Source organism: Aquila chrysaetos, chromosome 2, assembly GCF_900496995.4.
Source record: "Aquila chrysaetos chrysaetos chromosome 2, bAquChr1.4, whole genome shotgun sequence".
Classification (NCBI taxonomy): Eukaryota; Metazoa; Chordata; class Aves; order Accipitriformes; family Accipitridae; genus Aquila; species Aquila chrysaetos.
Genome location: NC_044005.1, coordinates 69,769,854 through 69,788,223, shown reverse-complemented (window position 1 = coordinate 69,788,223; position 18,370 = coordinate 69,769,854). Strand labels below are relative to the sequence as shown.

The 18,370-nt window shown below is 45.2% G+C and overlaps 1 protein-coding gene across 2 annotated transcripts in view; it reads right to left on the bottom strand.

The window, feature by feature from the left end:
- Window positions 1-8,500, bottom strand: part of BACH2 (BTB domain and CNC homolog 2) — a 194,020-nt gene extending 185,520 nt beyond the window's left edge. For both annotated transcript variants that reach the window (XM_030042099.2, XM_030042106.1), the window contains exon 1: window positions 8,441-8,500. The gene's annotated coding sequence lies outside the window, so the exon portion shown is untranslated. The remainder of the gene's footprint in view (window positions 1-8,440) is intronic.
- Between the last annotated feature and the right edge of the window lie 9,870 nt (window positions 8,501-18,370).

The following is an 18,370-nucleotide window of genomic DNA, read 5'->3' as shown; positions in this document are numbered from 1 at the left end:
CTCCTCAGCTATGACTTAGGTTTGAAATCTGAATTCACGAGAGCTCATCACAGCTGGGTGATAGGTGACACAACCAGGTCACATCAGGCCAGAAGCAACAAGAACCAGGTGGGAATAACAACAGTTATTTGAATACTTGCAAAAGATAGTACTTTTGCATTTTGTTAACGTAGAAGACTTGCTTGATTGAGTTCTGTTTTCCTCTAACGTTTCTTTCAATTGTCTGTTGCAAACACAAGCCAAAATTAAATGGCCCAAACCTCTCGTGCCCTGGCAGCAAGCTCTTACTGCCAAGCTACAGGTTAGGCTGGGCACAGGCTGATAATGGTTTTCTGCAGTACCACCACGTTGCGAAAGCAAGACAAGAGTGACCTTCAGGAGATGGGGCATGATGATTTGATGGTCATTGTGCTTTGAGGGCCAGGTGTCCCATGGTCAGCTCCAGGTCTTTTAACAAATCTGGGGTTCATTTGGTCCCTTACCAGACCCTGCAGTAAACTCAACCAGCAGAAAACTAACCCTACACATACAATGAATAATCTTCTGCCAGTTTAGCTCTCAGGGCTGGCCCACTGTGGGATGACAGGTGCCAGGGCAGTGCAAAGCAAGGAAAGATGATGCAGAGCAGAATCAGAGCCTCAAAATTCAGTAGCGACAGCGTCTGTTGCCCTTCACGGGTCCAGCCCCCAGTGATTTTGGAGACACATCCCGTTTCCGAGTCAGCAGAGCTCAGAAGATGGATGAGATTTAGACACGATATTCATTCGTCACAACGCAACCCTCATGACACTTCTGATGGCAAGATTTTCTAAAGACAAGCTGAAATCAGAGCACTGAACCTATGTCCTCTTGAACTCTGAATAACCACCAACACTGTCATTTGCAGTCCTTACTGATTATTCTTCTGTGAACTTCAGTAAGAACTGTCCATAAATAAACCCCTTAAGTTGGAAGTTGGCCTTTTCTGCTATACCGAACTGAAAACAGTAAAATCTCCCTTATTGTTGCCATGTAACAAACAACTGGATTTTCACATGTTTCAAAGTTGTATCTCCACAGGCTTCTGCGCCTCTATTTTTAGTGCGCCTCTTCCAGTGAGAAGCTACAAAACAAAGATTCTCCATCACAGTCTGGTTATCCAAGAAACTAACAAACACATCCAAGGTATTTCAGCACAATCCAAATTAACTACATAAATACATTTAAATATTTAGTGGTAAAAGATACCCGCTGACACTGAGGGAGCTGGGATAGGTCTAGATTTACTGAGGATTTGTCCGAGAATGGATTTTGTAAAAAGCATACTCTGCTTTTAAAATAGAATAATAAGAAACAAAGAACCATCACATCCTTATAAGGAGTAACTTACTAGTATAAATATTGCAACAACAGAGGAAGTAAACATGGAGGTTTCATAAATGTTGGAATTTTTACTCTAACAGGGAAGAAAAGACTAGCTCTGCCTCATTTATAGTCTTTAAATCTTATAACAACACAGGCAACTTGAAAGCAGGCAGCAACACTATATATTAATGCAGCAGATCAGGAGACACTGATTGCACTACCATTAAAAGTAGAATACCTTGCATAAAAGAATTAAAATCTGATATACTATAACAGCATGGAGGGCATGCTCTGCTTATATGAAAACAAAATAACCTCGCATTCTACAAGGTATAGTTTCAAACAAAACGCAGTATGCGCTAGGGCTTGCTTTGTTGCACTGAACACGGGACAGAATCTTTACAAAAAGATTTCAGCCTCATAGGTAAACAGCTAGAAGGATGCCAGCACATTTGAAAACTAATACCTAAAAAAAAAAAAAAAAAAAAAAAAGAAAGAGAAGAATTTAATAGATCACTTTCTGATTTGCCCTTTTTTCAGTATCACTTTCAATACTGGAAGACGTGCATTTCCTCCTAGGTAATGACAGATACATCCTGCAGTTGTCGTTTATTCTTCAACTCCTATTTTCTGTTTACTTTCCGGATCCTCTGACCCCAGCTCAAACAGCAATACAGGTCACTCAGCAATCTTACTGTCCTCTCTTTACCGGAGTGGAAGAGAGGTGGAGAACAGCAGCTTGACAAGACGAGGTAGTGTGCCAAGTCTTCCCCCACTCGACATAAATAGCTTATATTTTCCAGATGCGCATCTCTGACATCGAGGCTAAGCGTCAGCAATAGTCACTGCGGTGAAACACGAAACACTGAGGAGACAGGAGAGGAAAAGATTTTAGCACCGCAAGCAGTGGTACGATTAGGTTTTTTTGGGACGGTACAAGATCTTTCACTGTTGCACAGCAAAGCACTAAAGCTTCCATAACTTAAAAAAAAAAAAAAAGTTCAAAGTAATATTTTCCAACCTTTCACTAAAAGTAGGGGCCAAAACCACACGTTTTAAAGGTCTTCCACAGTTTTATTATTAGAAGTAGAAACCCTACTGATACTGATGAGTCATTTGTATTGGCGGAAACCAAGAACACCCATTTTCTTTAAGTGTTACAAAGCTCTCAATGTGGTTTTCTATTCATTACTGGTCAAAGTAGTTGACTAAAAACAAAACAAGTGACAAGAACTCACCTTATTGTTATTAAAGCTTGTTTTATACCAGCTGATTTCGTTTACCACGCTTTTAGTGATTGCTTATTTTTCACCCCATTCAACAAAAAGAAGAAAAATACACAAAAGAGGACTATGAATCTAAACCCCATGACAGTAAATCCAGAACTGCAGATGGATAATGCACTCCGCTTCTGCAAATGCTTTTGTGATCGACTAAGAAAGGAAAAAGAATGGAGAGAAGAAGAAAAACCACAACAAGAAGATCAGTTAAAAATCATCAGTCAGCAGAAGCTATCATTTTAGGATCCTTATGAGTAATCAGAATACAGTCTGTAAATAAAGAGGCACTTGTACAAGAGCGTAAGTTTTCATCTTCACGCAAATAAAAGAATCCTTTCACACTAATGGCCAGCGATATTGCCACACAGGAGAGAAAAACCAGACTAAGAAACAGCAAAATTCTGAAAAGTAAAGATAGCTAAAACCAGGTTTTTAAAGTTTAATCAGAATTCCTTGCTGGCTTTAAAGAACATTTCTGCCATAAAAAGGGGCGGAGGGTAGGAGACTGTACAGCTTGCAATTGGCAAGGGAAAATACAATTCATACGCTGGACTTGGCATATCCGAATTGGGAACAATGCTCGGGGGGAATATTTTTTTTTGTAACGTCCCATTCACAAAAAAAGAAACAAAATAAACCCCAGAGGTTTGATCCTGCTGAACAGCCGTAGCATCTAGATGAACTTCCGAGCACAACCTCCGCAGCAGCGCAATGGATTTCTGTTTTACACTAGGCACCTAGCGGAACGGCAGCCTGGCAAAACAACAGCGTATTTCGATATTTCTGGGGAAGAAAACCCACAGCAAAGCAGTGACCGGAGAACCGAAAATAACCTTTGCACAACAGCGCGGCACCGACGGTCTCTCTGCCTGCGCCTCCTATTGTGGATAGTTTATAGCAAGGGTAGCTCCAAGCTGCACCAGACACGTGAGTCAGCAAGAGCAGCTTGTAGGAAACTGCTGACATGTTCAATTGCTCTCACATACACTGAACACACCTACCCACTAAATAAAAAACAGGCTGCATGCAAATCAGGGTAAAGGAACACCTCCACACCTACAGTTCCTGTTTTCCTAGTTCAGGTTTAGATTTTAAAGCGATCACTAATAAAAAAAAAAAAAAACAAACAAACAAAAAAAACCCCACCACCCTCCGTGGATGTCAGCTATAATAAGTAGCTATGATTAAGTCTCAAGGGTCATTTTGTTTATTTAAACAGACATAACTGCTTTCCTCTTTTCAAAAAACAAAATTGCTGCTCCACAGCCCAGAAACCCTCCACAGTGACAAGCAGTGAACAGTTCCTGTTTTTCTTAGTAGGGAGACTCCTTTTGAACCTATGCACCAAAACCCATCTACCCATCACAGCCCGGCTGAGTGCTTTCAAAGCTCAGGAGCAAAAAAATAAGCTTCCAGCTTCCATTTCAACTCCTACTAGGGGTAAACTGGAAATTCGCAGGGTTTTTGTTCCTAACAGCTTTTCAAGCATCTGTTCAGTTGATGCGATAGCAGTGAAAGTTGTATGCAAATTATAGGTCTTGGGAATAAATCTGTGAGGATCTGACCCTTTTAGGTCACCTTTCACACTAAAAAGAAGAAGAAAACGGCGTACCTCAGGTCCTGGTGCCTCTTGCCCCTGCAGCCACCGCCACCTCCTCCTTCCCTTCTTCCTTTGAGGCACGGACGCTGAAGTGTCCCAGCTTGCTCGGAGGGCAGGCTTGCACCAGGAGGTGTAAAGAGCAAAGGGGGAGCAGAGGCAGAGGAGATGGAGGAGGGATGAGGGGTTATACACAGAGGGGCTGCACGCCTGGCAGCCCCCTCGCCCACGCAGGAGTTGCAGTTCAGCCCCCGCTGCATTGGGAGCTTTTGCGGGCAACCTGTTTCAAGCCAAACAGGGACACATCTATTGATCTGCTGAGATGCCAGTGCAGCGCAGCTGGTGTTCTTCAGGTTGTTGCTGTGGCTCTTTCTGCATAAAGATCAATACAACCAAGCAGAGGAGCCTTCCGAGCCCGATTTTTGACGGATCAAAGTTCTGCCGTGCATGTAAACTTTTAGTATAAAGGTTTTCTCAAACTTGTTCCTTCGTTCTTTTTTATTTACCTGTTCTGAACATGTGGTTGCTCTCTGATCAGTACCATCGGTTACTAGAACTTCAAGTCCATCACTGGCCACAAAGCCTTTTGTATTCATTCCACTGCTTGCCTGCTTCAAAATTACAATTTATAGTCCAAGATCGGCACAGCAAGTAGTGCTCTTTTCAATCCACTACAAAGATGTTTCTGCCTAACTAAAAAGTAAAATGAACGCATTGCAACTCAGCTGGCTATATTCATACATTTTACATCTCCTTGATGCAAGCTTCACATGAATGCGTAATATTCAGGCAGCTGTCAAGGTTAATGTCTTTTGGCTGAATTTAAAGCAATGATGACCATTTTTTTTAAAAAGCTGAACAAGCAGTTTGAGTACTATTCTGGAAAACCTTAGGGAGTTACTGGGGGTAGAAACCTACTGCCCATTCAGCTACTACAACAAAATCATTGAGGCACCTACTCAAACATCAGTAAAGAACTGCAATAGCAGAAAGACTCTCTTCCACACTCTCTAAAGCATCTGTAGTCAGGAGGAACACTGAAAGCAGCAGGACTAACTCGGACTTAGAGTCCGAGAAAGCTTTAAGTTTAAATCCAAATTTTCTTCAACACATTAATGGAACGAGCGGTATATTTCCCTTAACAGTTCAACTCAGAAACCACTAATCTAAGACCATCACACCCAAAATGAGCCAAGCTGAAAATTCAGACCCAGAGGTGAAAGACAGAAGCATGCATGCCTTCAAATGTAAGTCAAATCTGCTAAACACTACAGGTATGTTCATGCAACTTGTAAACTAAGAAGCCATTCAGAGAGCATTCCTTTGAGTAAAGGCACATACATTTTGATTTGAATATATAAACCACGTTCATACCACCTAAATTAAAATCACAGAGACTCTGTTCACATCATACAATAAATGCTATTCAATTTACACCAATAGTTTATTACATAAAAATGTCATTACCACCAAAATGATTACTTCGCATATATTAATGTTACACATCTCATTTTTCAGCTTAGCGCCATAAACGTCTCTTAGCTATGCTCTAAGAGGTCTCCTCTTTATCTATGCGTATGTGAAGTCCTACCCTAAAAGAATGTCACAGGCACACAATGAGAAAACATCTCTTTTTTATTCTTCTTGGATTAAAAACAACAACAACAACAACAACAACAACAACAAAACAAACCCACACACAAAAAAATCCTGATCGCTGATTTTTTTTTTTTTTATGGCTGGTGATATTTTTAGAGAAAACCTTGAGGAAAATAACTAATTGGCAATCATACTGCAGCACTGTTAAGAAAAATAGCTATGGCGCTTCAGAACAGAAAATCAAGCAATGAAAGTTTTAAAATAAGCAAGGGCAAGCAACTTCTGTCACATATTCCACAGTACACATCATCTATACAGGGTTTTATTTCCAGCTCTGTCATTAATTATGCACACACAGAAAGAGATACATAAGATTGCTACATAGTATGGAGATTTTATTAAACTCATTAATTTCAATGAGTCTCTGAGGCCTTCTACAATGTCAAAGATTTACCAGAATCTCCTCATGTTAGGAGCATCGTGAAAATGCCTATTTATTGGGATTTGGACTGTTATTCTTCTCAGCTAGCAACTCAGGTGCTGTCTCTAACTCTCCTCCATGCCCAGAACGTAAGAGTGAACAGCGAATGTTTTCTTGCTGCAAAACGAACGACAGAAAGCAAGGAGGGAAGGGGAGGTGGGCGTCTCACCTACATCACCAGCGCATCCTGCCAGGGTGCACGACATTAATACCAACACATGTTCGAGATGTGCCTCCAGGTCAGAAAGGGACTAGGAATACCTGTCCCAGCACTGTTTCCCAGTGTGAGATACCTGGGCATAAACAATTGCTGATGATTAACCGGTTGGGATCTGTCAGCATGTGCACCAGTTGCGCACCTTCTGTGCGCACCTTTCCTCACAATTGTAAAACTTTTCAAAAAATGGAGTTGTTTAAGCACAAATTACAGAGCAGACTTGCCCAGCATTGCCCAGAAATGCACACTCTTGCTTCTGTGGAGGATTTCTGCAAAAGATCTCTAAATATCCTGACAACCACCCTATCTCCAAAATCACTAGGGACCTTTCTTGCCCACTTGACAGCTCAGTCTACTGGCGTACATCTGTTTGAATGGCTCGTCCAGTGTTACAGAGCAAACTAAGAGGAAAACTAGACCTCTGATCCTGATTTTTCAATCCTCTACTTTTCCAATTAGTCACGGCTTCCTTCCATTTCTCGCAGAGCACCTTCAGAACAGCCTTTGAAGCCGGAGGGTCAAATGTGAAAAACGATGCTGAAAGCACAGGTTCAATACACCGCAGGGAAGTACAACGCCGATCTATTTTGCGGCACAAGCGCCCAGATCCCAGTGACGGGGGCAGGCGGGTGGACACAAAAGGCAACACGGGCTTTTAAAAGAACAAGCCCACATCTGAAGTGGAATTTTATTTCTCTCTGTCAGAAGTAAAGACTCCTAAAACACCAGTTTCAGGCTGTTGCTACAACAGCCCCGTAGACAACGGCTTAACACGCAACCCTATCGTTTTATTCTATCCATCTCATCAAATGCGATTATCTCAAATTTCAGTATTTACATACCTGAAGAAGTCAATTTACCCAAGCACCACCACCGCCCTCCTCAAACTGCAGAGCATTCCCCCATCTACGGCAGAATCTCAGCCAATTCCCTGCCTCATAAAAACCCGACCTGTTTCCAGCTTGAGCCCCAGAATACCAAATTAAAATATGCCCAAGTTTAGCGACAGTTCCAAAGTCTTCGAAAAGGGGCTTTCATCACGAAAACACTGACACGGCTTCAACTAGAGCAAACAGCAACACCGTAATTTCCCAATCTTTCCAACATCCTAAAGAGTAATTCTAGTAAGATGCCATCCCCGCCTCACGTTTATTATTAAGGAACGAAGCCCGGGCTTTACTCCGGAGCTGCCGGGGCTTCAGCAACAAGGGCACGATGATCTCACGGTAACCGAAGCGTTTTAAGCGAAGACACCCGCTGCACTACAAAAATAGCCTGCTCCACAAAAGGAGAGGCATGATTTCACACTTAGCGTCTTTCATGACAGCCAGCGTCTCCGCGGCGCGCTGCCTTGCCTACACGCTACGTTTTAATGATCCAAGAAACTGTTATCGGAGTTCACATCTCGCCCCAAACCTAGAAAAACGGGGCGGGGGGGACGGGGACGACGGGACACGCACACACACGCCCGGGGGGGTGCGGTGCCCGCTTGCCCCGAGCGGCTGCAGGTGGCCGGGGGAAGGGGCCGGGACCTCCGCGGGGGGGGGCCGACCCGCGGCTGCCGGCCTGCCCGGCCTGCGGAGGGGAGCGGAGCGCGGGGGGCGCGCACAGACGCGTCCACGGACACGCACACACACACACGCACACTTCGGCGCCTGCCGCGCATTCCCCGTTACGCAACGCGCGTGTTTCCCACTTTAAGGAATAAGCAAGAAGCACTCCTGCAAAGCCCGCGGCCGCTCCGGGGGCGGGGGTGCAGCCCCCCCCCCCCAGTCTAACCCCGCGCAACAGCTGCTCGGGGAGGAGGGGGGGGGAAGCCACGCTGCCCCCACCCCGGCCAGCCTCCCCCCCCCTCCCTAAACTTCGCCCCCCCCTTCCCCTTCCCCAGCGGGGCTGCCGAGCCGCGGAACAGGCGCACTCACCTCGCCTCCGCGCAACTTTCAGGGGTCGCCCCTCTCGCTGCAGCCTGGTGGGGGGGGGGGGGGGGGGGGGAGGCCGTGGGGCGGGGTGAAGCGGGCCCGGGGCGGGGTGGGGAGTGAGGGGGGGGGAAGGCTGTTATAGCTGAGGAGGTTTGGGGAGGGGGGGGGTTGCTCCTGTTGTTGCTGCTGCTGTTGTTTCGGAAATTCTTATTAGTATTTCTCTGCGGTCAGAAACCTGCGCCCTCCCCCCCCCAAATGAAAAAAAAAAAAAACCCCGACCCAGACGCTCATCACATGGCGATTGCTTTGAACCAGCTGCTTCCAGAGCCAAAGTCTTGCGGAGAAAAATAAAGGGGGAAGGGAGGGAGGGAGGGAGGGAGGGAGAGAGGGAGGGGGCTGGCAGGGGGGCCGGAGGAGGAGAGAAAGCCGCAGCGGAGGGAGGGAGGGTGGGAGGGAGGGAGGGAGGCGGGGGGGGGGGAGCGGCACCGCGGCGGCTGTGTCGCTGCCGGAGCGGCACCCGGGGCCGGCGGCGGTGGCAGCCCGGCGGAGGCGGAGGAGGGAAGGCGGCGCTGCGCTGCTGCCGCGGCCGCTGCTGCCCGGCTCTGCCGCCCGCCCGCCCGCGCCCGCCGCCGCCGCCGCTGCCGCCGCCTCGCGCGCCCCGGCCCAGCGCCGCCCCCGCCCCTCAATCGCTACATTGTTGACATTCGCAGGCTGACATCATCCTCCCCGCCCCGCCGCCCGCTCCATTCACAATAACGCTACGCCAACGGCGCAGCGCCCTCTCCCTCGCCCGCCCCGGCCGCTACGCGCAGAAAGCGGCGTACGGCCGCTCCGCGAATCGCGGCGGCGCCGCTGCTGACATTCCGCCCGCCCCGCCCCGCCCCTCCGGCCGGGAGCGGGCCGCGCATGCGCAGGGCGGGCTCGCTCCCTCCCTCCCTCCCTGCCGCTCTTCCCGCGGAGGGCTGTGCGCGAGCCTCTGCCTTTCCCTCGGTGCGTGCGCGCGTGCCGCCGCTGGCGCCGGGCCCCGCGCTCGGGGGCTCGCGCCGGCGGCCGCAGGGGCCTCTGGGAGCCGTAGTCCGCCGCCAGGGGCCGCTGGGGCGGCGCGCGGGCCCGCCGGCCGCCATGGCGGCGGCCACAGCAGTCGCAGCGGCGCGGCCGGGCCCGTCCCCGCCGCGCCGGCCGTGGAGGGCTAGTGGAGCCCACCTCCCCTGGGCGGCAGGCCTGGGGGAGGGCCGGGGACCGCCGCCGCCGCCGCCGGTGGGCCCGGCCGTGGGGAGGGCGAGCGGTGGCGCGTCGCCCCTGGGCGGCTGTGGGCAGAGTGTGATGGGGAGGGCGAAAAATACCGGCCCGGGCGCCCCGGCGGAGCCGCCGCCCTTGGTCCCGGTGGTGTTTTACGGGCTCCGCACCCGGAGAAACCTCATCCTACTGATGGTGCGGACCGCAGGCGTCCAACAGCCACGAGTCAGCTCCGCCGAACGCGGCCGAAAGCACAAACAACGCGACCCCGACACGAGCGGGTCGGTGGGCCTTCGCCTGGCCTCAGCGGGCGCAAGGTGCCGGTTCTCGAGCCCTTTCCCACCCCGAGGGGTTCCTTTTACCCGGTGGTTGGGCCGCGATTCCCGCAAGCGGCCCCGGCGCCGGCAGCCAGTGCTTCCGAGCGAGACCCCGAATGTCAGGAGGCGTGAAACGCCACTGGGAGAGGCGGTAAATGAATCGACTGCGCTCGACAAGCCCGAGTTGTTCAGCCAGGCCGGGACAGAAAAACATAAAGATGAAAGACGGCTGGTAGAAAGGAAAGTTAGAAAATAAATGATTCACAATAGGGGCCGTGAGTGAGATTATCTCTGGAGACATCTCTAATTAAAGGGCGTTGGATAACTAGAGGGTTACATTTTCCTGGGTCAGTGGTCTTGAAAAAGAAATTGCAGTTGCAGTAAATGTCAATAAAGAATGGTGGTGACCTACTGCTAACAAAAGCACGTTCGGTAATTAACATGTGCATGTTTGTTATTTTTTTTGTGTTTATGTCAGCTTTTATTGTACGTTTTCATCCTCTGTTTCCCCCTTTCATTACAGACAGATGAGAGAGAAAGAGTGTTTTCCGTATCTTTCAGAGGGGAGCAATTTCTCTGCAAGTTATTTCACTGGTGTCTTCTCCTGAAATTGCAGCAGCTCCATCAGGCTACCTGCGTTTTCAAACTCTACTAAACAACAGAAAACTATGCAAATACTGTGTGCCAACACAAAATCAACTCTTTGTGTGTAACGGCAAACATATTGTCACTTTTCAAAAGCGTTGTTCTCCCCTGGCTTGCATTTTGCACGGTTGTCTGCTTGTGTAAAGTGAAAAGCATTTTAGTGCAGTAGCATTTTATCCCTACTTTTCCTAGCTACATGTGGCTGCAGAATAGCACCCCACTGGAGAATTTGACTCATAAACATCACTTTCCCTTTCCAAGTAAGGTTCATATAAAGCCTTGCTCACAAGTGCCGTTTAGGTTCTGGTTCTGCAGACTTATATAGTGTTAAGTCCCACAGCGTGCAAAGGGACTTGCCGTGTGTTTAAACACTAGCAGGACTGAGTCTCCTTGTTGCCTCATTTTTCCTAGAGACACAAAAATAATATTGTATTGGCATGAGAGATAAAAACACTATGTTGGGAAGGACAGAAAGATAAAAATAAGCCATGCAGCATTTGTAATGCTTTAGTTAGCATACTACCTGCCCATTATGCCACTGTATTCAAAGTGCACATATTTTGTTGTTTACAACACACTACAGGACATACGGCTCCAGGTAGTCAAAGCCGGCCAAATAGAAAACTCAACAAAGCACTCTCTATACACCTCTGCCCATAGCGCACCTTTCTGAAAGGCTCAATAATTGCCATTTATCTTACTGGCCGACATTTTTAAATGAATATTACTAGTTAGCTTAAAGGAAGCATAAAGGGAAAACATCCATTTTAGATTTTATTATTCTGTTTACCCTGTGATAAGATTTGCAGAGACTTCAGTGTGAACCAGATCACGCTTGTGCAGGATGGAGATTGGCACAGAGCGAAAGAAGCTAGAGACAAGCAGGGACTGGGCACGTAGGTTTTTTGAAAACTCACCAAGCACCCCTATGCAGCTTTTGGTACCCAAATGCTATTAATAATTTTGTGACCAACTTGTAATGGAAGACAGAGTTCAGGTTCCTGTATATCATTCAGATCGTGATTTTATTATGGTCGTTATATCTCTATATAACACTAGAAAACTGGAGAAAAACTGACAGAGTTGACAGAAGGAATATTACACTAACCAAATGAAACCTACTGTTCAAAAATGCTATTTTTATATCATGTATTTTACATTTTAATGCATTGGCTTCCCAATTCATTCCCAAACTGCTTATATTCCAGCAACAAATCCACTCTGATCCTGTTTCCATTGCAATCAACTATCTCCATGCCTCAATTTTTGTATATGTAACTATTTCTGGACCATTTTTCTTGAAGTACAGCCAAACATATATTCCAAACAAATACGAATTATTTGAAGAGATGTCATGTATGGTCTCTCAAAATGATCCACAATTTGTCAAGCAATGACAACAAAATAAGGTAAGAATAAATGTGAAGAGGTACGATTTAGAAATTATCCCATGAATACTTGAGGGATAACTTGCTGTGAATGCTGCAATGCTATCCTTGAGAAAAGGCTACATCCACACATTCAACAACTGGTTTTGGGTCAACTCTATGGACAAATTTCCTGGTTACACATTACCTTTACTAACGTCTTAATTAGGTGGTTTTTCCACACCGCCGTGACTTCACCCCTTGAGAGAGGACCGCCTGGCTGAGCTTATGGCACTTGACCTACTTTTCAGTGTTTTCTTTATGGATAACACAAAACTTTCCAGAATATCTGAATTATGTATATCTATTTCAATCGTATTTCATATGTAAATTTAAAAGATTTTAAATGGAGTCCAATATTGTAAAACATGTCCCAACATCCCTTTCTGAGATCTCATTTGCATATCAATCTCATAACTTGAATAGTCTTAATAGTGCCACTTGTTGGAGAGCTCTGTGTATTGCAAGGTATTTCAATCACGTATTTATAAAAACAAATTGCTTTTTCCTGGTGATAGGTAATTCCTAATTTAAAGTGCTACGGGAAGAGATGAAAGTGCTGCACAGAACAACTTTTGTTGCGGTCTTGGCTTCAACCACGCTGACTCAAAGACTCTATGAATGAGCAACACATTAGTGGATCTTATGCGACTTGATCTTTACAATGGTAATGAAGGAGTGAAAAAGGAAAAATAAGGACAAATCTTGCGGTTTTTAATTGAGGAAATTGTCATTTCCTTCCGAAGTACATTTTACCCTGCAGCATTTGGGTGAAAAAGATCGGCTTTCCTGGATAAGCCCTTGTCCTGTGCACAGATCTGAGTCATTATTGATAATTATGCACATATTCTCCTGGGTTGCCCAGGTAGAATTCATGAAACTGCATCATTTTCTTTGCAGTGATTAAGAAATTCACAGTTGATTAATGATTGTACTACAGGCACCATATGTCTTTTTGCAACCGGATTCTAACACACCCCAGGTACATTGTGTTTCCAGGAGCACTGACAGTACGAACAGCACGCCCTGAGTCAGTGGCTGTGACGGCTACGAAGGAGACATTGTCACGGTGCGTGATATCAAAGATCCACAATGTAATGTCTCCGCAGCGTGGCTTGACATCACATCAAAAGCTCCACAAAGGAACATTTGCCATGCACAGAGCGTCAGATCTCCAGCATGATATTTTGAGGAGCTGGTGAGATATAATATTTGAAATATGTTGTAGTATTAACAAAGCGTTGTTGCTGGGACTAAAATTATAGTGTCAGGAAGCAAGGCAGGAAAAAATGGCAGGCACTGACCTTTAAAAAAATAGATGCAGATAACATAATAGAAAGGGAATTGAAGGAGCTGATGACTTTGTATGTCAAGAAATCGAGGGTCTGGAATCATTAAGGTTTACGCATTATGTGCAAAACATCTACTGTGGTCACTAAGTCAAAAGGTAGGGTCTTCTCTGGTGTTTATCTTTTTCAAAAAAAAGAGAATTAAACTGTTCAGATTGCCTGCTTGCCGGGGTTGCCAGACTTTGGTTTGACATATAATAATTTGGGAAAAGTAATTGCAACGCCTATGCTAGATAAATAGGATGAATGGCCTAAAGATTATTCTTTCCATTGGTTCTAGAGGAGGTGAGAATTTGTCAGCCCCAGAGCAAACACAATCCTAACAGCTGTCTGGTGTCTTGAAGTTCAGTGCCGTGAGAGGCAGTCGAAATACAGCCCACAGCAAGTCCTGGAGACAGCCAGCGAGGCTAAGGCTTTGTCCTTGCCCATTTTGTCGTTAAATCAGTGCCGCCTTCTGAGATCTTCATCAGCTCTATTACTGCTTTCATTTTTTTTTTTTTTTACTTAGTATGTTCATTATTATTTACGATTTGTGAGTAACATTTTAGAATTTGCATTTAGAATCATATTTTTAAATATAATATAAAACTATTTTTTTTTTTTTTTTTTTGCATTCTAAAGGTCAAATCTGGCAAATTCCCTGATTCTGCAGGTCAGGATGATCCCAGAGTCTGCTTCAAAAAGCAAGGGCATCTGTAATGACATATTTAAACCTCAGTTCATATTCCCCTATCACTAAGAATCAGCACAGGCAAATCAGCTCCAAAAGTTGTTTGAGGGCAATTGTGGACAAAGCTCAACCTTGGTTTAGCTCAGCTTGCTCAGAAGCCTTGTAATCCATTTTTTCAACAACCCTGTGTCTTTACCGTTATCCAGAAAAGTGAAAATATCTGCAGCAAACCGTGAGAGCGCAGACAAAGCATCTGCCTTGGCAAGGCTGTCCTCCTGCAAATCAGGGGATGCACAAGAGGGTTAGAAAAAAGCTCCTTCTCTTGAGCACTGCTGAGGGAGGGAAAATGTCTGGGACTGGAGAACAAGGAGGGCACGCGGAGGTTAATCCAGAGGTGGCGGAGCAGTGTTTGTGCTCTAGACAGTAAATATCTTTTTCCATTCAAGAGCACAGAGATATTTCTGAGCAGTCTAGGTCCCAGTTCTGATATGTCACAGGACACCAGTAAGCTGGCAAGATTTAGTTCAAAGTCATGATTTTGGGAAGGAACAGAAGATGGGTAAGAAAAAAACCCCACTATTTCCTGGGGATAGATTACTATTTCTAAAAAGTGTTCTAGTCCACGTAGTCTTTAACATCAATGGGAGTTTACACACATGCACCAGTGGCTGACTAGACACAAATACACTAATTAAGAGTAAAAGCCTTGAGGTAATTATTACTCACAAACAAAAATACTGAGTTGGTAACAGGTCTGACTTTCTAGCGCCTGTGATTCAGCTTTCAGTGGATAACTCTAACAGGGGCTTCGTGCAAATAAATTTCTTTCCTTCCAGGCTGGACTGTGCAGCCACAGCAGAGGACGTCTTGCTGTTGTCGCAAGGAAGTCGCGAGGAGTTCCTGCAGAACTGGCAGTGGTGGTGGGATGTCCAACTGGATGCCCGGCTGACTCTTGTGCCTCTGGCGACTTCTGCCTTGGTCCTCAGTGCCACGTTGCTGTCGTGGCAGCTGCGCGCTCCCTTCGCCTCTGCAGGAGGAGGCATACTGCGCCGAGCGCGCTGCTGCTTCAGCTGAGGAGGTATTTCTGGTGTTGAGTCACGCAGGACGTAGCAGATGGTGGGAAACGTGAAGCCATGAAGGCAGTGCAATGCTGGTGAGACTGGGAGAGGAGACTGGGGCACTGGGGGTGGGCGGTGGAGATGGAGGGGAGGATGAAGCAGAGTGCAAAGCCACCAGCTTCGGCAGAGCCCGGCGTTGGTGGACGCTGCTGTGTTATGGGGCATGGCCAAGGTGCCCATCAGTGTGCCTTCAGAGGGAGGGGTGGGAAGTGACACGGAGCAACATGTGGGAATGTAAAATTCAAGAGGCAAGTCTGATCGTCGTGTAGTTTAATAATAACGTGTGCTTCATGTAGCTGAAACATGACTGGAGCATAAGAAGGCTTGTGGAGGTCGGGGATGGCTTCTGGCTGAACAGAAGCCGGAGCAGGACCGGCAGGAGGGCAGGTGGGGAACACGGAGGATGCAGATGTACTGTCACTCAGCGGGCACGCAGTGGCCATACTGGCACGGTGGCTGCCACTGCTTCTGATCACCTTGGAGTAGATGCTGGAGTATTTTGGACTTGTTAATCCAGGCTAAATCCCTGACACTGTGCAGTTCTGAGAGGGGTTTGGAGTGCTTCAGTACTACACTGAAGGCTTTGGCTTTTGCAGGGGCAGTTTATTTGCTTTTAGCTCTAATACTAAGCAAAGAACTGGGGACCCCAACGAATCTGTGGGTTTCCACTCACATAACTAACAACGGTTTGATTCATTTAGTTCTCACATCCATTGCTTTTGCTTTTTTCGAAAAGGCTGCAGGATGTTCTTGTACCTTAAGCAAGGACCAGGACAGAAAATGTATTTCTGTAATGGTGAAGATGGCTTTTTCCATGCAGAGGGATTTATAAGCTGCATTCATACATTTTTTGATTAATAGATAGTGTTGCTGAAGTGTTAGCACTTAAGGCAGAGGTCAAGTCTCTGTTATTTTTCTGCCTTAGAGGTGAAAGCAGAGTGCATTGGCTTGCAGTGTGTGTGTGATTTCTGGTTTTTTTGTAGCTGTGGCAAATAATTGTGACCCCTGATTACTGGAATGATTTAAAACTGCTCTTTGCTATGTTAACTTGAAGTTGTGAACTACAAAGGTCTGCTGTGAATAGCATATGAATAGAAAAGGGACTCTGTTGGAACTCGCTATTATGTTTGAAGTTGGTAGAAACTAGAGATTCAAAAGACCCACTAGTTCACTGAATGAATTCATTGCACATGCAAGACAGAAACTCCTTGTGCGGCGATATCCTTCCTATGTTTCTCAGGAAAAAGAAAACATGTTGAGATGTTTCTGGAGAAAATGCTTTGACACAATGCAATACATTAGGATGTCTACATTTTGACCTGGTCTGCCATCTATCTAGGCAATTTTTGCATCAAATTTGCAGTGTCAGTTGGAGAATGACTAAAAAATTAAAGCTTCATGTAGAATAAAGATTATTTATTATGTATTTCTCTTTCTTGCACTGAAAGGAAACGCTGTTTGATAGCTGTTGCAATTCTAGTTTACTCTGAAGAATTGTCACTTTAGTCTAAATGTAAATGTTGTGAAAACAGGTGAAACACAAGGTCAATAATTTTTTTTTTACTTTTAAATATAAGTCCAACAAAACATTTTTAAACAACTGGCAACCTGTGATGTCTGAAATTCAGTAACGATATGAGTAAAATCTTGAAAGCGGTCAGAAAGGAAACAAAAAATTGGTGGTATTTGGTGATTGTCCCAAGCGAAAAGAAAAAGATAAACAAAGGCTATAAAGAGTGACAAGCAAATTCCATGAAAAGAAATTTCAGTTGTCTAATAATTGAACTTAATTTAATTTAACTAGACGAGTAGGCCAAGAAGTCTTTTTCTTTTTTTTTTTTTTAATGGACTTTCATGGGAAGTTGATAGAGTTCCTCAAAGGAATAGACTTGCTAGCTGCAATTTATGTATCGTACAGCCTACTTTTGTCTTTAGCTTATGAAATTTGGTCTAGTTTGTCATGACTACTTTCTTCGTTAAAAGGTAAAATGCACATTGGGCAAATGTTCTATGGCAATTTGCATAAAAAGTGATGACAAAGAGCAATTAATTCCTCATTATTATGCAGCGAAATGCTACTTTGCTCCTAAGTGACTGTAGAGGAGGGTTTTCTCTCTGTGTGTAAATCTGTTGCGGCATTGTTCTAAAAATAGTACTTAAGAGCCCTCTGCACTCTTTATATATCAGGGTCTTTGACACTCCATTCACTTCTCCACAGAGAGATTTTTCTCACACATGCTGAACACTACAAGTATCACCCCAAATGTTCATCACAATAATAAGCACCAGAATTCTGTTAGATAAAGCAAGATAGAGGAATTTAATATTTTGTCAAATTAGATCTCTATCCTTTTTATCTGGAGATCAGTATTCAAAGTACATTCAGATCACACACAAATAGAAACATATTCCTACCACACACAGCTAGTCTGTACAGAACAAAGACTCAAGATATCGTTTTCTATGAAGGCTTGATTCTGAGCACAGATTTCATTACCGGCTCACCATAGGATAATGAAATTCCTTCAGGGCAAAGATGAGGTACATCAAAGAGGCAGTGTGGAGAGACAGACTTTGTTAGTGCATGCTCTGTCACCTGCATTACTGGTCCTTGCCTGCCTTTAATTTGTAAGGAAATGCTAGTAATTCAAACCCTTTTATTGGACCAACTTATATTTATATATATATACATGCATACATCTATGTGTATACGCACATGCACACAGAAATATATATTTTTCAAAATACAAAACCTTCTGGAAGTTGTGTGACTTCTTTGCAGCTGAAATGGAATACAGAAAATAATTAATTTCTTGCTACCAAAAATTACCCATGCAGGTCCTAAAAGCATCTTCGAATTTAGTAAATAAATGCTGTCTGCAGAGTGTAGATAAATAACCCTTCGTGCAACTTTGCCTTTTTATTTCTGTAGTAATTCAGAGTGACTTTAGTGCTTATGGAAATGAGAGGCCAATGTTCGGTAAGACCAGGAGCTGCTGAAGACATGAATCACCAAAGCTTTCCCACAAAGCTTTGCCAATACGGGAACAAAAGGGTTGCCCTACAGAAACACATCACGGGTCTATCTCGTCCAGCATCCCGCCTCTGGCAGCGGCCAGTAACTGATGCTTCAGAGCAAATCAAAACCGCAGCAAGCACCTAGCTAATTAT